We start from the raw sequence: 8,685 nt of genomic DNA, 5'->3' as shown, positions 1-8,685 counted from the left end.
ATCTCTACAGGATTAGGCACATCCTCCGGTCCTGGTTACTTGATAATGTTTTTCTTCCTATATTTTTCCATCCCCTTCAGCTCTTTCAATCCTTCCCCTAACTCTTCCATAGGGGTCCTCAGTCCAATGGATGGCTATAAGTATCTTCATCTCTCTCAGTCAGCCGCTTGTACAGCCTATTTTTAACCTTTTTTATGCTTAGTTTTGTAACTACTTTGTATATTATAGAAACTTACACTGTTTGTTGAATAGCTCATAAAGCTGGTTTTTCATTTTATAGATTTATATTTAATAATAACCCTCACTGTTCTACTCTATGGAAGCTTTTAAGTTCAGCAGATCACCTTGATTTCTATATCTTAGTTTTCCTTCAAATTGGCTAATTGTTGATTATAGTGAAATGAAAGGGATCACAGGCCTGGCCTGTTAGAAGACTAAAACATTCTGTTTAAATGGTGCTTTTTACCATTGGTTATTAGAAGGTTCTAGGGCCTAATAAGAGCCACCCATTGTAAAAATATAAGAAGGACTGTATACAAAAGATGCCATTCTATTTTACAATGTATGCAGAAGCCTGTGTGTGAGTGTGTGTGTGTGTGTGTGTGTGTGTGTGTGTGTGTGTGTACAGCCAAAGAATAGAGCTATGAATTCAAAAGGGTATAGGAGAACAGGGAAAGGATTAGAGGGAAGAAAAGGAAGGGGAAAGTTATATAATTATACCTTAATTTTAATATTAAACAGTATGTAACTAAACATTTCCTTTTGTTTTCTGTATCAAATTAAAAGCAATAAAGAAAACGTCCTGTCCATAGAAGTGTTGCAGGTGTGGCTGCTATGTCACATGTGCATCAGTAGGTGGCAAATAGGGAAGAGGCCATGCCTGTAGTTAGTGTTCTGAGCTAAGAAGATCTTAATAATTGGTAGCTTAACATTCCCTGAGAAAAGCAAGCATGAAAAGACTACCAATCTAGTATCAGGGAGCCAGGGCAGGAAACTAGCCTTAGACAACCACCAGTCTGGTGCTGCATAGGCTGTGATGGCTCCCAGGACAAGGAATGCAGAGACCCCGATGACTCATGTCTAGTGTCATAGTGCATGAGAGTAGCATAGCACCCCAAGACTACTTCTGAGACACCCCCAGACACTCAGAGACCCAGTCTCCACTAAGAGGAGCAAGTAAGTGATGGAAAATGGAAGAGAAAGAGAAACAGAAGGATGTGGGCACAATGAAGAGAGGCAGAACTGGAGACTTGATGGGAGAGAGGAACAGATTGATATGAGTAGTTAGTGATGGCACCTGGGACCAAGGTGAACTCCTGGCCTGCTCTGCCACTTTGGACCATATCTGTATCAATGTCTCCTGAAGCAGCAGGGATCTGGTACCATCAAAGTCGAAGCAGATGTCTCTGGTCTGGGCTACAGCACAGGGATGTGTTGATGTCTAAGGGCTATGCAGAACTGGCCCCACCTCTCGGCTGGAAATTGTGGGAGAGCTGGTCCTGGAGGCATTAGATCAAGAGCGCTGACCTGGCCCTAGCCAGCAGCAATACTCAGGGAGAGTGGGTCCCATGCTCTGCAGATGTTGAGTGAGCCACATCCTGAATTTAATAAGAGTGTGGGAAACCTGTCCCTGTCACTCTTCTCTTGTGAACTGGCATAGGCAAGGGAGAAATACCCTCCTGCTGCTCCCCTCTCATTACCTGTGACCAGTGAGAAATCTGGACCTGGGATCATAAGATCAAGAGACCTGTCCCTATACCTCCCATGCTTCAGCACTCTCTCAGACGAATAGGCCTGGCACTTTACCTGGGCAACACGTAGATTTGACTCTCTTGGAAGCAGAATGGTTGGGCTGATTCTAACGGTGTGAGCATGGGAGAACTGGCCCCCAAATTTGTCTATCATGTGGTGACATGGGCAAAGGAGTGTTGTTCCCAGCTCTGTGCCACCAATGGCAGTCAAAAGAGTTGGCCCCAAGGTCATGAGAGCAAGAGAGCTATCAGGCCCAAATTCAGGCCTTTGATTTGACCAACCCCTACATCTACACTATCAATGAACTTGTACTGAATCACCAGACACAGGACAACAAAAGGAAATCTAAGAGCAGTCCCAGTGAGGTTCCAGTATTGATAGAGTAGCAGAAGCCAGAGAGCTTTTACCAGAAAAATAAGTCTTTTCAATGAATATTTGCAAGCAAATAAGTGAAAATAGTTTACTGTGGAACACATTGTGACACACTATAGCTTCCAAAATGAGTTTTTTATTCTCTGTTGTGAGATGTGTTGGAGTGTTGTTTTTGTATGCTGTGTGAAGATACTTTTTTTCCTTCCTTGCCTGCCTAAGACATGTTCTGATTTGTTAAAATATATACTCTAGAGCCTATAGCAAAAGACATAATGGTAAGGTGGGATTTCCTGACATAAAGAAGAACTCTAGGAAGGAGTCCAACATGGGAGATTTGCCAGCCAGAAAGGGGGAAAGAAACTGGTGGTGGTGGGAGGAATGGTAACTAACCAGTCATGTGGCAGAACGGGATTAGCATAAACAGAGTTATTGAGTTTCAAGGTAGTAGGAAACAATGCCAAGCTATAAGGCCAAAAGGTTATAAATAAATATAATCTCCTTGTCATTATTTGAGCTGGACCCCACTTGGGCCTGTCACTAGACTCTTTTCCTCATTTCCATTTCCATCCCTGTAATTCTTTCAGACAAGAACAATTATGGGTCAGAGATGTGACTGTGGGATGGCCCCAATCTTCCTCATTTGATGTCCTGTTGTCCTGCTGGAGGTGGGCTCTATTAAGTTCCCTCTCCCTACTGTTCATCTAATTTCATTTCATCTAATGCCCCTCCCCCCATGAATCCTGAGAGTTTCTCACCTTCCAGGTCTCTAGTAAATTCTGGAGGTTCCCACAACCTCCTATCTCCCAAGGTTGCCTGTTTCCATTCTTTCTGCTGGCCCTCAGGGATTCAGTCTTTTTCCCTCACCTAATACCAGATCAGACTCCAACTGTACCTCCCTATCCCATTCACTTTCCCTCCCAGATTCCTCCCTCCCGCTCCACTTGTGATTGCTTTCCTCTCCATCCCAAGTGGGACTGAGGCAAACTCACTTGGGCAGTTTATCTTGTTGACCTTTTATAGTTCTGTGGACTATATCTTGTGTATTCCATATTTTTTTGGAGCAGTGAGCTAACATACACTTATTCATGAATACATACCATTCATGTCCTTTTGGATCTGAGTTAGTTTACACAGAATATTTTCTAGTTCCATCCATTTGCCTGCAAAACTCAGGATGTCCTCATTTTAATAGCTGAGTAGTATTCCATTGTGTAAATGAACCACATTTTCTATATCCATTATCCTTTCATGTTACATTTGGGTTTTTTCCTAGCTTCTGCCTATCACAAATAAGGCTGCTATGAACATAGTGGAACACTTGCCCTTGTGGCAGAGTGGGGCATCTTTTGGGTATATTCCCAAGAATGGCATAGCTAGATATTCAGGTAGATCTATTTTCAATTTTCTTAGGAACCTCCAAATTGAATTCCAGAGTGGTTGTACCAGTTTTCAATCCCACCAGCAATGGGTGAGTGTTCCTCTTTCACCACATCCTCTCCAACAAGTATTGTCACCTGAGATTTTATCTTAGCTATTCTGATTGGTATAAGGTGGAATCTCAGGATCATTTTGATTTGCATTTCTCTGATCACTAAGGACTTTGAACAGTTATTTAGGTGCTTCTCAGCCATTCAAGATCCCTCCATTGTGAAATCTCAGTTTAGTTCAATACCTCATCTTTTGATTCAGTTGTTTGGTTTATTTTTGTTTTTTGTTTGTTTGTTTTTTGGTGATTAGCTTCATGAATTCTTATATATTTGGGATATTAGCCCTCTATCTGATGTGAGGTTAGTGAAGATTATTTTCCCAATCTGTAGGTTGCCTATTTATTTTATTGACTATGTTCTTTGCCTTACAGAAGCTTTCCAGTTTCATGAGGTCCCATTTATCAAGTATTGATCTTAGAGCATGAGCCAGTGGAGTTCTGTTTAAGAAATTTCCCTCTGTGTCAATGAGTCCAAGGTTCTTTCCCACTTTCTCTTCTATTAGATTCTGTGTACCTAGTTTTATGTTGAGATCCTTGATCCACTTGGACTTGAGCTTTGTGCAAGGTGACAAATATGGGCCTATTTTTATTTTTCTACATACAAATAGCCAGTTAGAACAGCACCATTTATTAAACATGCTTTCTTTTATCCATTGTATAATTTTGGCTTCTTTGTCAAGTATCAGTTGTTCATAAGTGTGTGGTTTTATTTCTGAGTCTTCAATTCTATTCCATTTTTCAACATGTCTGTCTCTATACAAATTTCATGCATTTTTATCACTATTGTTCTGCAGTAAAGCTTGAGGTCAGGGATGCTGATTCCTCAAGTTGTTCTTTTATTGTTAAGAATTCTTTTCACTATTCTGGTTGGGTGTTTGTTTGTTTGTTTTTTGCATTTCCAGATGAATCCATAGGATGGCCATTTTTACTAGGTTAATTCTGCCAAGCCATGACCTTGGGAGATCTCTCCATTTTCTGAGATCTTAGATTTCTTTCTTGGGACTAGAAATTATTGTCATATAGGCCTTTTACTTGTTTGGTTAGAGTTATCCCAAGATATTTTATATTATTTGTGGCTATTATGAATGGAGTTGTTTCCCTAATTTTATTCTCAGCCTTTTGAACATTTGCATAAAGGAAGGCTACTGATTTATTTGAGTTAATTTTATATCTGGCCACATTGCTGAAGTTGATTATCAGCTGGAGAAGTTCTCTCGTAGAATTTTTGGAGTCACTTATGTATACTATCATGTCATCTGCAAACAGTGATACCTTTATTTCTTCTTTGCCTACTTGTATCCTCTTGATCTTTTTATGTTGTCTTATAGTTCTAGCTAGCACTTTGAGTACTATATTGAATAGATATGGGGAAAGTGGGCATCCCTGTTTTGTCCCCAATTTTAGTAGGATTGTTTCAAGTATGTCTCCATTTAATTTGATATTGGCTGTAGATTTGCAGTAAATTGCTTTTATTATGTTTAGGGATGAACCTTGAATTCCTGATCTCCCTAATACTTTTAACATGAAGGGGTGTTATATTTTGTTAAATGCTTTTTCTGAAGCTACGATGATCATGTGATTTTTTTCTTTGAATTTAGTATATAGTGGATTTCCTTAATTGATTTCACATATTAAATCAACCTTGCATCTTTGGGATGAAGATATTCATAAGTGAGATTGGTCTGAAGTTCTCTTATTTGTTTGAGTCCTGGTGTGATTTAGGTATCTGAGTAATTGTAGCTTCGTAGAATGAGTTAGGTAGTGTTACTTCTCTTTCTATTTTATGGAATAATTTGAAGAAAATTGGTATCAGGCCTTCTTTAAAAGTCTGGTATAATTCTGCACTAAATCCACCTGGCCCCAGACTTTTCTTGTTTGGAAGATTTTTAATGACTTCTTCTATTTCCTTGTGTGATATGGGCCTGTTTATTAGTCTACCTGCTCTTGATTTAACTTTGGTAGGTGGCATCTGTCTCAAAAACCATCCATTTCATCTAGATTTTCCAGTTTTGTTGAGTATAGGTTTTTATAGTAGATTTTTTTAGTAGATTTTTTTTTTAATTTCCTCCATTTCTGTTGTTATGTCTTCCTTTTCTTTTCTGATTTTTAAAATTTAGATACTGCCTCTTGGCCCTTTAGTTAGTTTGGCTAGGGGTTTATCTATCTTGTTGATTCTTTCAAAGAACCACCTTTTGGTTTTGCTAACTCTTTTCATTGTTTCCTTTGTTTCTATTTGGTTGATTTCAGCCATGAGTTTGAGTATTTCCTGCCTTCTACTCCTCTCAGGTGAGTATGCTTCTTTTTGTTCTAGAGCTCTCAGATGTACTGCTAAGTTGTTAGTGTAGTCCAGTTGCTTTACCAGGGTACATAATGCTATGAACTTTCCTATAGGAAAGCACTGCTTTCATTCTGTCCCATAAGTTTGGGTATGATTTGTCAATATTTTCATTAAATTCTGGGAAGTCTTTAACTTCCTTCTCTCTCTCTCTCTCTCTCTCTCTCTCTCTCTCTTTCTTTTTTCTTCCCAGACCAAGTTATTGAGTAAAGAGATTTTTCAGTTTCCAAGTATATGTGGGCTTTCTTTAGTTTTTGCTGCTCTTGAAGACCAGCCTTAGGCCATGGTGATCTGATAGGATGCAAGTTATTATTTCAATCTTCTTATATTTGTTGAGGGTTGTTTTGTGACCAATTATATGGTCGATTTTGGAGAAGGTACCATGAGGTGCTGAGAAGAAGGTGAATTTTTTTTTTTTTTTTTTTTTTAGGGTGAAATGCTCTGCAGATATCTCTTACATCTCTTTGTTTCATAACCTCTCTTAGTTTCACTGTGTCTTTGTTTAGTTTCTGTTTCAATGACATGTCCATGATGAGAGTCAGATGTTGAAATCTCCCACTATTATTGTATGGGGTTCAATGTGTGTTTTGAACTTTAGTAAAATTTATTTTTTTGAATGTGGGTGCTTTTGCATTTGGGACATAGATGTTCATAGTTGAGACTTTTTCTTGGTTTTTTTTTTTTCCCCTTGATGAATATGAAGTGTCCTTCTTCATCACACTTGATAACTTTTGGTTGAAATTCTACTTTACTGGATATTAGGATTGCAACTTCTGCTTGTTTCCTGGGACTGTTTGCTTAGAAGACCTTTTTCCATCGGTTTACTTTGAGGTAGTGTCTGACTTTGTTATTGAAGTGTGTTTCTTGTATGCAGCGAAATACTGGGTCTTCTTTGCATATCCAGTTTGCTAGCTTCTGTCTTGTTATAGGTAAGTTGAGCCCATTATCATTGAGAGATACTATACAGAGATGACTGTCAGTTTCTGATATGTTTGTTTTTTTGGGTGGCTTTATATGCTTGTGGTTCTCTCCTTTTGGCTTTGTTCTGAGATTTTTAATCTCTTGTCCTTTCTTTGGTGCACATACCTTCCTTGTGTTGGAGTTTTTCTTCTATGATCCTTTGGAGGGCTGGATTGGTACATAGGTACTGTTTGAATTTGGTTTTGTCATGGAATACTCTAGGTTCTCCATCTATGTTGATTAAGAGTTTTGCTTGGTATAATAGCCTGGGCTGGCATTTGTGTTGTCTTAAGAGTCTGCATAACTTCTGACCATGCTCTTCTGGCTTTCATAGTCTCTGTTGAGAAGTCTGGTGTAATTCAACCTTTTTATGTTAGTTGGCCCTTTTCCCTTGCAGCTTTTAATATTCTTTCTTTGTTCTGTGCATTTAGTGCTTTGATTATTTTGTGAAGAGAGGGTTTTCTTTTTTGCTTCCATTTATTTGATGTTCTATAGGGTTCTTGTACCTTTATAGCCATCTCTTTTTTTAGGCCGGGGAAGTTTTCTTCTGTGATATGTTGAAGAATTTTCAGGTCCTTTGAGCTGGGAATCTTCGTTTTCCTCTATTCTGATTATTCTTAGATTTGCTTTTTCATTGTGTCCTGATTTTCTTGAATGTTTTGGGTTAGGAGTTATTTTATGTTTTGAATTTTCTTTGACAGTTGTGTCAATCTCCTCTATGGTATCTTCTACACTTGAGATTCTCTCTTCTATCTCTTGTATTCTGTTGATGATGCTTAAATCCATAATTCCTGACCTCTTTCCTAGGTTTTCTATTTCCAGGTTTGCCTCCATTTGTGTTTTCTTTATTGTTTCTACCTCCACTTTTAGGTCTTGGATCAATTCCTTTATCTGTTTACCTGTGCTCTCCTGTATTTCTTTCAGTGAGTTTTTGATATCCTCTTTATAGGATGCTATTATGTTCATGAGATAGAATTTTAGGACAGCTTCTTGATTTTTCAGGTGTGTTGTTGTATTCAGGGCTTGTTGTTGTTGGAAATCTGGGTTCAGATGATGTCCACATATGTTGGCTTCTGTTGCTTATGGTCTTGTGCTTGTCTTTCACCATCTTGATATCCCTAGTGTTTGTTGGTCTCAGTGACTGTCTGGAGTCTGCCTTTTTTGTCCCTGGGTTGCCTCAGGACTCCTAGAATGTTTGCAGCCTTGCCAGTTAGCAGAATATCTGTGGAGCCTTCCAACTGGGGGCTCTTCACAGGGCCAGAGAACCTGCTGATCTGTTGCCATGGCTGCAGTAGATCTCCTTGGAGTCCTTCAGACTATAGGGTCTTCAGTGGAACAATCAAGCTGTGGTCCAACTGCTCTGAGTGCAGCTGATCCTCAACTACTCTGAGTGCAGTGGATCCTTAAGTGAACTGAGTATAATAGGTCCTCTGGGATGGATCAGGATATGGCGTCCTCACTGGAGCAGTCTAGCCAAGGGTCTGCTCCAGCAGAAAGTACTGGGAGGAAGGGGCAGAAGGGAAGGAAGGGTTTCTTTTTGAATTCTTAAATGATTTCTCTGAAATGATAGTTATAGAATTTGAATAAGAGACTGCATAAGTTAGGGAAGCAGAAACCGGCCTGAGTAGGACCACAGGCCTCATCCGGCCGGATCAGCGCCGGGGTAGCGGGAGCGCAGGGTTGCCTGACACCCGCCAGCTACCCACAACCCCCGCCGCAGGATTTTGGGACTGCTGGTGAGTGGAACACAGCTTCTGCTCCAGTCCAATCACTCGGGACC

At 39.7% G+C, this 8,685-nt stretch overlaps 1 non-coding gene across 1 annotated transcript; it reads left to right on the top strand.

The window, feature by feature from the left end:
• Positions 1-801: 801 nt before the first annotated feature.
• On the top strand, positions 802-933 carry LOC115031206. Its single transcript, XR_003836825.1, has one exon. It is a non-coding gene; the product is annotated as a small nucleolar RNA SNORA17 (small nucleolar RNA).
• Positions 934-8,685: the final 7,752 nt, after the last annotated feature.

Source organism: Mus caroli, chromosome 5 (genome assembly GCF_900094665.2).
Source record: "Mus caroli chromosome 5, CAROLI_EIJ_v1.1, whole genome shotgun sequence".
In the NCBI taxonomy this organism is placed as follows: Eukaryota; Metazoa; Chordata; class Mammalia; order Rodentia; family Muridae; genus Mus; species Mus caroli.
Note: the sequence above shows the minus strand (reverse complement) of the source record. Positions and strands in the feature narration are given on the sequence as shown.